Genomic DNA, 13,376 nt, shown 5'->3' on the forward strand with positions numbered 1-13,376 from the left:
CGTTACATTTTTGCTAAGCCTTTCTTCAATTAAATCTCTCTTTGTTAAGAAGCAAGTGTTATAACGATCGGTGTTTAAAATATTTTCACGATGAAATTGATTGTTCAGGTTCGATTACGGTTAACAAAGGCTCCGAATCTTTTTACACGAAGCATTCGCCAATTATATCACGAGAAACACAAGATTCGTTTTTATTCCTAAATAAATATAAATGTATAAAATCGAAAGACCCGTTTTTGTGTGCATTTTTATCTTTGATTATAAAACTGGTTCTTCTTTGTCCCATCCCCTCTGCGTTAGGCACTGCTTTTACGAAAACTTATATAAAGACTCGACACGAGAGTATATCTGAATCATAGAAACTTTTGTCATAGTTATTTATTATTCATTCCGCAAATGGCAAGAGTTTCAACTTCGTTCTACATCGAAATATTAATTTCATGTTTATACAGTTTACTTTCTAAATCCGCATACGTGAAATAGAGGAAAACATTAAATGCGATTGCTGTGCTTTAATTGAAGAATGCAGCCGTAATTTAGTTCAAGGATTCTCAGTAGATTCGGCCCGTGCGTGGTCAGACACGTCCTATTATATTATCGCTGTACCCGTGTGAATCGCACACCGATGCAATTGTTCCGTGGCGCTTAATTACGCGGCCAAATGAAACTTTCCAGCAATTATTCGGCAACGAATGTATAACTGAAATTATCGCAGGTAAATCGGATTTATCACGGTACCTGGTATTCATGGCTTTTTCTATGGAAGTTCTCCGTTTCCAGTTTCATTCTCTTGTTTCACCGACCTTGTTGCACGTCGCATCCAGTGAAAATCCTATTAAGATTTCAGATAGATTTGGTTGATCTGTGTCGCAGTACGCAACTGCGAAATTGTCGTTCCAGATTGTTGGCCGATTGTTTGGTCGACTAGAGTCACCTCCGATTTCACAGAATTGGAATGAAATCACTTTAACGATTAAACCTAGAACTAACAATTTGTGATATATACATACAGTATTAAACATAGAGTAGTATACACGGAGAATCCTAATCAAAGTCAAACAACTGAAATGTATAAGTATATAAAATTATATTTGTATTTTAACGAAAGTCAGCATTGATTTTGCCAAAAGCATTTGCACTGATCTTTTAGTAATCGAAAAAATGAGACAATCTGAAACCTGTGATTTCGATAGTTTCAGTGTTAAATTTTCCACCTATCGTTGCGTACTATCACGGTATTGTACATTTATTTGTTCTGTTCTATTATTTGTACACATTAAAGAATTGTGCAAATTGCTTCTCGATTCGTTGATCTCTGTTTCGTTGGGAATGGGCCAAATAGAAAAGGAACTCGAGATACGCATCGCTAATCCTTAACGAAAAAGTGGTCATGATCGATCGAGCTCAGGGAATGGAATCTCTCGTCGTGTGTTTGTCGTTAGCTGTCAAAAATTTGGAAATCGATGTCGAAAGTTGCTCTTGCGCCAGTTGTATTCCTTAGATGTTTCCCAATATTAAAGACAATTTAATTCCATGTTATACCGTGTTTGTAGTATACGTATTTCGATATTAACAAAAAAAAAAAAAAACCACGGTGTTATATTCTGCCAGCTTCTACTGATCAAGATAAGGGTGACTTTTCGTTTTCTTCTCGACGATCATTATCAAACGTTTCGAAACTTTTTAGTAATGTTTCCTATACCGGTATAATATTGTATAGGGAGAGAGAGAGAGAGAGAGAGAGAGAGAGAGAGAGAGAGAGAGAAGACGCGTTTCAGTGAATCAGGGAATAAAAAACTCATTAAACACGAGGTCAAAAAGGAAATTAAAAACATCCATCTTGAACTCGATCGTATAAAAGCTCTTCAACATTTCCGTATCCCTCACGACCTCGTGTTTAATTAATCAAATTAATTCCGCTTCATATTAAATGGAGTAACTCTTTGTTATAAATATAATCTGGCCAACGATTGTACGCAAACACATGTTGAACAAGAAGCATGTGTCTTGGGTTTGTATTTTATAGAATAGAACCACGTATAGAAATTCAACGTAATTCGCGTTCATTGTCATTGTAAACATTGCAAACGGCTTATGCTCCTGAGAATTGTACACGTCGCCGTTGAAGTTTGTCCTGTTACGACGTTTCCGCTTATTATTTTGCCAGCGATCGAAACGACAGAAATGAGAGGAAGAACGATCATTATTCGATGACGAAACTGGGCATGTTCCAATCGAGTCGCTTATCAATTACGAGAAATCGATTTAAAAATGGGTCGTGACTCTCCTTTCTCTGCAAAAATCTTGGCTTCACTGTGTTTCGTTTACTACCTTTTCACAATCGAGTTCGAGTAGCAAAGTGATAGAATAGTAGAGACTTCGAGAATTACAACTCGTATTTTAACTCAAGTCGGTGCATAATGAATTACTCACGTTCTAACAAAATGTTTCTTCAATGGCGCGTCGTTGATAGTCCATTCGACTTTTATCAAACGTAACCCCGGTGGAACTTTCGACGTTATGCAACTTCTACTTTCATGCACAATTTGATATCGCTTTCATTCATCTCTTGCCAGAATAATCATTCTTTTCATCTGACTATGATCTTTGCGCGCTAAACCACATTCTCGTGATCGTTTTTGTTCTTACAAAACCTACAAATAAAGGACGTTACCGTTTTATTGTAATTTTTCTTTTTTTTTTTTTTTTTTTTTTTTTTAGATAGTTGATCAACTATAATTGATTTTACCATCGATTCGTCATTAATTCAATAATTATCCATTAATAAGAACGAGGATTCAAGAGCCACTAGAAATCCTCCTTGAAACTAATAAGAACAAGACAAAAACAAGTAACTCAAGGATGCGTCGATTCCTTTATTCCTAATAGCGCCTTGAGCAATTAATAGATTTATGTAATTCGGTGACACGGAAACTCAGGTTTGGTTGTCCACTTTTAATCGTATATTATAACGCGGGCAACGGTTGGTCACGTAACGATTTCCAGGATCCGGCCTGGAATAGCACTTGACTCGTGTTCCTGACTAATTCCGCTACCGGTTAGCTAAGGAAACCAGCGTTGAAAATAAACGAAATTCTAGTTCGTGCTCCACGTGTAATTCCGTAAGAAACAACAGGTTTTTTTTTCTCTGATATCACCATAACATATGTTAAGTAAAATAAATTACAACTAGGAACCATAGTAAGTGTTACAAGCAAAATTTAAAGAAGGCTACAGCGTAAGAATTCATTCTCATTCATCTGGGATTAAGCAATTTTGATCTAGAATAATAAATTAAAATAATAAATGAAGTAATAAGTTGAAATAATATCTTGTTCGGAAATATTATCGATAGAGAGATATCTCTTAGGGTATCTTCGATCGTTCTCAATCTTTTATTAAAATACATGGTAATTACCTATACCACGTTTCAGTTATAAAAGGAACTTCGCTCTAGATGTTCATTTACGACACGTAGTTTTCCTAAAAAAAATTTTAGACGACTGCTGCAGTATTCCACATAGCTTCCAAGTCCATTCGTTTTATTACACAGTCTTTAACATTCGTTATTCCTGTCACGAATATTCTAGGAGTCTCGTCGATTTGAGATGGGCTGAAACGTCGCAACCTTGCCAAGCGGCAATAGTTTCGTTTCTAATGAATTTTTCATGCGTTTTCCATACGATAGGAAACGCGTAACAAAAGCACAAACACTTAATAAATCATTTATGTTGAAAATAAGGGTCGCGAGTATTTTCCATGTAATTGCATGTAGGATTTGAAGATGGAGCAACGGGGAAATGTAAGAAATTCCTCGTTTCTACTTCAGATGCTCGCGAACAGGCCAAGGACTACTTACGATATGTTCTTACAAAACTGGATTGAATCACTTTTTTGCCCATACTTTTATGCGTCGCAGATTATAGGGTTAGATTTAGCACAATTCGTCATTGCTAAACTTCTTATGTTTGCGATTGTATGATAATTTTAGACTCGTTTTCGATGACTCGACAAAACATTTACGATGTTGAAGGATATTGCACCGAATGAATGTCATTTGAAAATTGATAATTTAGAGCTGATATGTATAGATGCAGTGTCAGATGCATAATTAGATTTCTTCAGATACAAGTTAATCATTCATAGACATACTCGTATGTTAATGAAGAAAATTGAAATTTGCTAGTTAGCACGAGTTGGTTGGAGGATGATATCGTAAAGTTGCTTCTTAGAAATTTGTGACCAATAATGGAAAGTTGGGAATTGTTAGCACCTGGTGGAAGTAGGTGAGAAACTAAAGGTTTCACGATGCAAGTTCTAATGTAGACAAATGAACATTTCAAAAGGCAAACCACACCGCTCTACTTTTTGTACATTTCTCAAAAGGCGTATAATTAATGTTCAATTCCTCAAAAACCGAATAAATTACTTGCACGTGTGTATTTATCGCACGAGGATGATATAAATAAGCATAAACTCTATGATGAATTTTACAAAATAATGTTTCTATCGCTTTTTTCTACTTCCTTTAATTCATTTATTTAGAGACATTAATTACAATAGACATATACCGATGTTCTTTTTAAATTACGGAATTAATGAAAGTTGCTTCCGAATGACTCATTTATGGTTGGAACGATCGCTTATGAAGATTGTACTATCGTTAAAGCAATAAAATATGACACACACCGGTTGTTAGGCTATTATCGGCGCTAACGATGTCTATTACTTTGCGTCCCAGTAATTGTTAGAAAATTTAAGAATATTTTTGTAGCTGTTATTAATTCGCTGCTAACATGGCAAACACGCGCGATTGCAACGTTCTAGGAACTCTATAATATCCAAGCGCGTTATATAAAACTAATGTTTACAAGTTGAACGTTTCACGCTGTAGTTTTGTTATGGATCCAGCATGTATCAATACGGAAAATTATTTAACGCTTCTCCTTGTTATGTGGAAAATACTGTAGCGGTTTTTTCGCATATCAAAGTATTCGACCAGGTGACTGATCAAAATATACATGTACAGAATACATCTTGTAAGTAACAGAACAATTATACAAAATTACAGAAATCTGAATATCACTAGAAGATTATCTATCAAAACCTTTAATAATTATTACTATCGAATATTAAAATCGAAACAAATACTTGTCAGAAAAAGAAATTCAATATCAAAACGCTTCTTCCAAAGGAATTTAGATTTCAAGGAAATTTCTATTAATATGAATTCCAATGATACTGTCAGTAGATCAAATTTTTTTTTTTTTTTTTTGCTATTCGTCATGGGATCTTCTTAAATGTCACGGGCCGGAAGACGGATCTGGTCGGTGAAAGTATCACGTGACACGGTTTTTATCTCACTAAACCGTCCCCTGTCGAAAAAAGAAACGGAAGAAAGGTTTTGCTACAGGGCGTTCATCTTATGACACGCGCTTTTTTCTTTTTTTTTTCACTTTCGAACAGGACGAATTCTCGCGTAATTTCCTGGTAACTCGATTATCAGAACGTTGGAGCGTTACGTAAATAAGAATGTCGGGATTTACATAGAAGCAGAATGCAAAACAAAAGGCAAAGGCGATGTTAGACACGGTTGATTTGCAGTTGCACCGCCTCAAAGAAAATCATGAGGTCCCGATTACGCGTACTTCGGCAAAGAGATTTCCGCGAAGTCTTTCTTGCAACGTAAAATTTGCAACTATAGCGTCGCGCTCTGGTCACACGCCTTTCTGGTTAAAAATAAATAATATTGCTCCGCTCGTTACTTTTAGTCTTGCACATTCTTTATATTTTTTGTTCGAACATTAGTCGAAAATCGACCTCGATAGTCAACGATGCTTTACGATTATCGAACATTTTAATATTTGGAAGAATGCGAGGTCGATTTTGTTAGAAGGATCAGACAGCTTGGGTTCTTATTTAATCGTGATTTCATCACGTTCAAAGTTTGTTTAAACAAACTTCTTTGACGACTAGTTGACATTTCTTGCTTTTTATTCTACGTGATTTTTTACACTGCTTTGTGTCTAAGTATATTATAACAGAAAAATTATTGTTAGCTAGTAAAAAGATCATTGAGTCTATGCATTGAATCTATAATGCAATATTCAACGCAGACGAGCGCTGTTTTCTCGTGTATGTTGCAATAGACGTGCAGCGTCACCGGACACAAAACACGTCTGCTTCTGTTTTTACACAAAAGATAGATTCAGAATAAAACAGTACTAAAAACCATATTGAAAGTGCGTAAAACGCATATGAAAATGTGAGAACTGGTTATAGACGCGACTATTCATTATACAAACAGTAACATATGTTTAAATAAATTATATAAAATCCTCGGCATTAGATCTCTATTTCATGTGTATTCGCTTACATATACTTTTTATTCTGTACGTTCCTGAAGATAATTATATGTACATGCATAATTACGCGCGTTAAAGATTTCATTTTTGTTCGGTCAAATAGTAGCTTCAAACACGAACAATTACCGTATACAATATTCAAGAAACAATTAAGGGGAATTCCCACGTAACTTAACATCCTGAAGCTGGTTCACGGAACCGAATGTTGACATTTTATTCCAAATAAAGTAGACTTTCTATCATTTTTCCATAAAATAGAGAATACAGAAGATAAGCAAAATAGGCGATAGGTGGCAATTAAATTCTAAGGAAAACATAAAGAAAAATTAGAGTGAAAATATGGCAGATCGAATGAAACCATACGAAAAGAGAATTGCAGTTTTTTTGTAAACCGTGTTATAACCAAATTCATGTAAAAAGAAAATATAACCCATATGATCTAATTCATTGTTAAGACGCGTGTGAAACATTGCTCTAGAAAGCTTATTCATCTATGTTGATCCTAACTGGCTCACTCGTCCAATTTACGTTCATTAATTTTGTCTTGTAATGATACGTTTACGCTAAGCGAACAAATGCTTGTTCGCTCGTCATTTTAGTAAAATTAAAAAACGAAAGTGCGAACGTATATCCGTTCGTTTCATCAGAGCGGGGAACGCATGAATATTCGCCAGGTGTAAACACCCCATAACAGGTAGCACAAACATAACCTATATTTTTCGTAATTTGGTTCGTAGGTTCTATCGTAAGTTCTCTAGAATAATAATAATAAGAGTTACATCGCTATCAATAAGAGTTTTGCAAGTACGCGATAAATGACCATACAAGTTGGCCATTGACTTTCAAGAACTGCAGAATATCGAACAAAAAACTAAGTTTTTCATTCGCGAAGTATGACAATTTTTCTGCGCACGAAACGAAAGCGCCAGACATCTTTTTGCTGGTGCGCGGTAGAAAATTTTGCTAATCGCGTGTAATTATTCAGTGGCAAAAACTCGAAAAGTGGAAGGAACATATGACGATAAGAAAATCGCTAGTCGCCTCGTAGCTCTATGACAATTATCGGTTTTGCAACGAACGTTAGGCGAAACATTCAGCACCGACAGACTGCAGAGCAGATCAATAGACGACAGAAACTGGTCGCACCGTGAATGTTGCTAACCTTCGTTGTCGCGCGAATTGCATGAAACCGGACCGGTAAACTCGGAATCGTTTTCCATCGTGGCTATAACCGGAATTTCCTATTACAAGACCGTCACTCGCTCTGCCTTTATGTAAATTATGTAGCGTTTTATTTATTACTAAGTGAAACTAATTATGTCTGTCACCGTACGTGCTTGTAGCTTGACGCTGAAGTTTTCTTTTGCTAATAAAATAACGCTTCACAAACTTTCTCATTTTTAAAGAGGAACCTATTCGTTGGTGAACCAAGTTTATATACATTGGATAAAACACATCTCCCGATCCTCGATGATCAATTGCGATTTTACCGACAGTAAGAGGAAGACGGTGAATCGATCGTTAGAGTTCTCGATTATTATTGTTTCCATGCACGATCGCTAGACGGAGACACCTTTGCTACCCTTTCACTGATAACAACCCTTGACAAAATCGTGTTTCGACGAATCCGTTTTTGACCGAATTTGACCTCGTGAAGATTTCAACGCGTTGTATGACGCAAACGGATGAACCGAGTCGTGGCGCAGTTCCACGGCGACAAAACGATTTCGCAATGTATTTTAGAATTAACAACAACGATAATTATTTAACGACAACTGCGCAGTATATTTAATTCGACTGATCCATAGGTTATTAATCTGAATATCGGTCGAATGAAAAGTAGCCAGTATGTGGTATATATAATTGTCAGCCTAGCAACTGATAAGTTTCCATGAATTCTAAAGCAACCAGTTTTTGCTACGATCTTACTGCTTTTTATTTGGTTTGGGCGCGACGCGTTCCAGAATATTCGTACTATAGATTATTGCACTTTCTTGCGTAAAATACCGACGTTCTTTATCTTTGCCAGCATCCAAACAACGAATCGTCTTCTCCCGCGTTTTTGTAACTTTACTGTTACGTGAAAATCACTCGAGGAAAAGATATGACAAGTACGTTTTAATTAATTTTTTGACTTACAATTGCAGATATTATTGTAAACAGACGCTTGCTCTCTTTTCGTATCGCGAATCAATTTAGTATCGTAATATACGAATATACGAATATTATTATAAACACAGCTTAGAAAATAATCGTAAATGCTGCTTTATAATCATATAATTGAAGTTAGAAGTGTGCACATGCCTTACTATTATATTTAGAATGAGCAAATATTCTTTACTAATATCTTCTACACGTTTCAACAATATATTCTGCACGTTTTGCTTACGACGAAATAACGAATGCGAATGGTTTGTTGAAATACACGAAGCCTCGTTATAATATGTCGCTATCAACTGTTACCAAGGTGCCACGGTGTTTACCCATGGCCACCAATAAGATAAACGGTCCATTGGAGAAGAATATTGTCTTACATCATCAATTTATCATTATTTTGCCATTATACGCTTTCAATAACAAAAATACTCCCGTGGCGTCCTCAGCGAAACATGTGATTTCGGCGTGGCAGTCAAAGTGTCATCATAGTTATAATACGATTCTTTAGATATTCGAAGAAGATCGTCCAAGTTTCGTGCTTTCAATCTCGAACTTCACGTGTTTCTCCCGTGTCATTCGGTCAAAGTAGCAGGAAACCGAATGCCTTTCACTTTTTCCCTTCTGCAACGTTATGAAATCCTGCGAAATCTCGCAGAAAAACGAAATTAATTGGGTTTCCCTTTTAAAAACTGATCGACGATACTATTCTTGAAAATTACGCGCCGTATCGTCCACCTAAACGAAATCATTTGTCAGGGACAAAGAGAAAAAGCGAAATGAAATTCAATATGCAAGCTAACAATTGAACGAACCATCACCGAGTAACAATGTCTTTTCTTTCCTGGTACTAATTGCACAGGAGCAAACGACATCGCAACCATGTAACCACGACAATAATTAGATGTAGCTTTCACGATCGGCGAATCATCCTGTTAACATTTAATAAATATATTTTTAAACGTGGACGCGCTCCAACAAGCACACACGCACGCACATACACACGGAGCAAAAAAAAAATTGAAACGCGCGACTACTTTCTATAGTTTCTACTGCTCGAATCGATGTCTCTATCAGATTTTATAAGGACGCCTGTAAACATCGTGTTTAACGTATTCATGTTTGTATTATTATTATTATTATTACTATTATATCTATATATTATTACTATTATTATTATATCATCATCATCATCATCATCATCATCATCATCATCGTCATCATCGTCATCATCGTCATCGTCGTCATCGTCGCCATCGTCATCGTCGCCATCGTCATCGTCGTCATCGTCGTCATCGTCATCGTCATCGTCGTCATCGTCGTCATCGTCATCATCGTCGTCATCGTCGTCATCGTCATCATCGTCATCCTCGTCATCATCGTCATCGTCATCGTCATCGTCATCATCGTCATCGTCATCATCGTCATCGTCATCATCATCATCGTCATCATCATCATCATCATCAAGATTTAGTCTCATTTTTTTTTATTGATGCTAATAAAAATGTTTAATTGTTCAGTGGGGCACTTTTTATTTCAAAGTATCTTCAGTTTATCGGTTATATTCGAAATGCCCTAACTGTCAATTACAATTTTTACAATTGTAAGAAAGGTGGCAGTCAAAGTGTTAACTGACCCTTCTACTTCCTTTTTATCCCTTGTAAGTTTCTCTGGTTACGTCAGAGATGTTATTAAGTTTACCTGAAATCGATTAGAAGGTAGAAAATTACAAGATCTCGCGGAGTAGAATCTTGCACGTAAAAAGCAATCAATAAAGAACGTTGAATGTGCTCATAGAATAGAAAGTATAAAAACAATAATTCGTATTAATATGTGTGAAATTGGTTCGGCATAAAAAGGATAGTTTCATTTGTGGCGTGTCGTGATGCTTTATATTATCTTGTCCGAAAAGTTTCATTCGTTTTATGAGGAAATAATAGACGCACAACGTGTTTTGTTTTATACTATTTTGTCGAATTACACCGTGACATTTCACATACTTGGTTTCACGTTTGTACGAAGGTGCACTGTTGTAAAAAACATGTGTGCGAAAGAAAGACACTTTCCGAACAACTTAATATTTAATTACGATATGTAGAAATGTGAGATGAAAAAAAACGGCTTTCGCGTAAATCTGTTCGAAAATGTAACCTTAAACTTTTAAATTAAGAAACTAAGCAATATTTGTGGTAGATTTCGCAAAGGAAGAAGAAGGATTACAAATCGCCGATGTCAAATAAATATTCTTTATACATACATTCATGAGAGACAACAACCTCCATCTGTCCTCCTACATCTGCATATATCTGTAAAGCCACGCGTTCCGATCGACACGTGGAATTTTACGAACAAACGTAACTGAATCGATAAGTCGTTAAGGACAGTTGTATCGTATTAAGAACTTTCTAATTTTTATAGACGATCATTAAGAAACTTATAATCGATTCACAGCTTATATTTTTAGTTTCAGTAACGTCGTAACATTTTCACTTTTGTAGATGATCTTTAACAAACTTATAGTCAATTCACAGTTTCGCATTTAAACATCTAGACGTGCTTTTAAAATTGGACTCGAGCTTGAACAAAATTTTGACATTAATTTATGAACATTCGCCGATTGCCAGCGGAAACTGAACAAGTGATGCGAATAATTGGAAGGTGATGTAAGGCGATCGTTGCATAAACAAGAATGATCCCGACTCTATCTTTTCCTAACACGCGGATGAAAGATAAAGATTGACGATGGAATCGCAAATCGTCGAGGGTATTGAAATTCTATCGAACAACGAAATCGACCTTCAAAGGATTATAAAAGGCGTCCAACCGTCGTTTGGTACGATCGTCGTGGCACGATAACAGTCTCTTGAGGCTGGTCAGTAAACCGATCTAACGGTGCTAGTTGTAAGACAGAGCCCAGGCTCCACGATACGTCGCTATATCTGTTCGATCGCTGATAATCAGCGTGATAACGTAGCAGAGTTTACAGTTCGTTGACTGGTTTTAATCGTTCACAATTTTATCGATTGTAGAATCATCGTTGACTTTCTCATGTCACGTACATCGTCCTTTTTTTCTTTTCGTCTCTTTTTTACGTGTTTCAGGAGGCAGCTTGCTGAATACTTCATGATATCTGTACTGTATTTTTATGCGGTATGCTCGGAACTCATGTTGATCAACTCTATAAATAGAAAAATAGAGGAAGCTGAAGATGTTACGGACATTATTTTTTTTAATATTTATCTTGGCATTCGCGGTTATTTATGCCATCGTCTTGGAATAGATAAGCTTACGAAAACAGTTTTTATGAAGATTTTTATGAAGCTAGATCATTACGTTGCGAATGTTTATGGATTATGGAATATTTTAAGGTGCGGAAATGTGATGAATTCGTTATAGTATTGAATAAATGAAACTAATCTTTGTTATGCTTCACTTCTTTAATCCTATTCACGTTTTCAGTCGTTTAATAATTAAATTTAATTTGCTAATCACGTATCCGTGAATGGTAATAAGATTAAGAAATATACTCCTTTAAATTGAGATGGTGAATTTCTCTTTCGAGAAGTTCATATATCGAACATCCAATGAACCATTCTACGCTTATATAAGGATATAGTTCATTAGGCATTTAAGATCGATGTAGATAACGTTTTATCGCGAATTTATCAAAGTTACGACGATAGAATCACTTTGGAAACTGAAAGTATAGGTCAATGTGACTCGAGCAAAATCTTAGATCAACTTCAGACGGCGGCGCGGGAGTGCGATTAACTTAATATGCACGAACCAGCGTGGTAACTTTCATCAACGTGGGATAGAGTTAAACTTGTCCTTGTTTTGTTTGTACTGAAAACTGTTAATGAACGCAGTGGCAGTTTATTCGCCTAATGCTAAGGTCATTGTTACCACCTTCTAATACTTCAACATCACGTTCACGGCCAACTACAAGTTGCTAATTGTAAGGTTTCATTGTCAATTTGTTTAACTTTTGCAATTCGCTTTGTTGTATTTGTCGACAAAAGTCGAGAACAGTTTCGATCTACGTAAATATGGTTACTATGGTTACTGCAAAAGAAAGAAGGAAGAAGCGTATGTCGACAAGATGATAGGAACAAAAATAACAGATTTCATCGTGATAATTCCAACTTTTACAGGCGATAAGAGAAAAATGATTATAAATATCGATATAATTCTACCATGGAAGATAAGCGAGCATCTGAACTTAGTGACCATCATAAACTGTTAGACTACTTCCATGCACGATCTCTCATAATCCTTACGTCTTCTTGTTGGAATACAACGATATCAATCGCATGCAGATGAGGTGATTGATCGTACGGATTCTTCCCTTCGTTGCCCAACGCCATCCCCACTAGCGTGCGTTCGTGAGTTGCACCACGGCGGCTAACACGTGCATGCTCTTTCGAGGATTCGCCGGAAGAAGCGTGAGGATATGGATGAAACATTCTCGATGGGCACGTCGAGAAGCTACTAGAAGGTTCTGTGGCACGTGTGACGCCACACAGACACCAACATAGGTCACACTCATTACTGCATAGAGAGTGGGGTTGTAAACCTTTTCAAGGGCCATGGGTCACTAGCCAACTGTCTACATTCCACAATACTTACTTATATTCCTGTAATAATTGTTTAATAAATATCACATTATATTATTTCAACACAAACATTGTGTCTTCCACACATTATTAATCTTAATTCTAATCTTAATTAAATTCTAACACTTCTCCTAATCCATTCTTCCATAACATTTCACCTGTCCGAAGTCAACATGTAAAATGGAGTACCGTAAAAACGAATTTTTTCAAGATTCTCCGCTTCTTTTCGCAATCACTTCGA

This window comes from Bombus vancouverensis, chromosome 6, assembly GCF_051014615.1.
Source record: "Bombus vancouverensis nearcticus chromosome 6, iyBomVanc1_principal, whole genome shotgun sequence".
Lineage (NCBI taxonomy): Eukaryota > Metazoa > Arthropoda > Insecta > Hymenoptera > Apidae > Bombus > Bombus vancouverensis.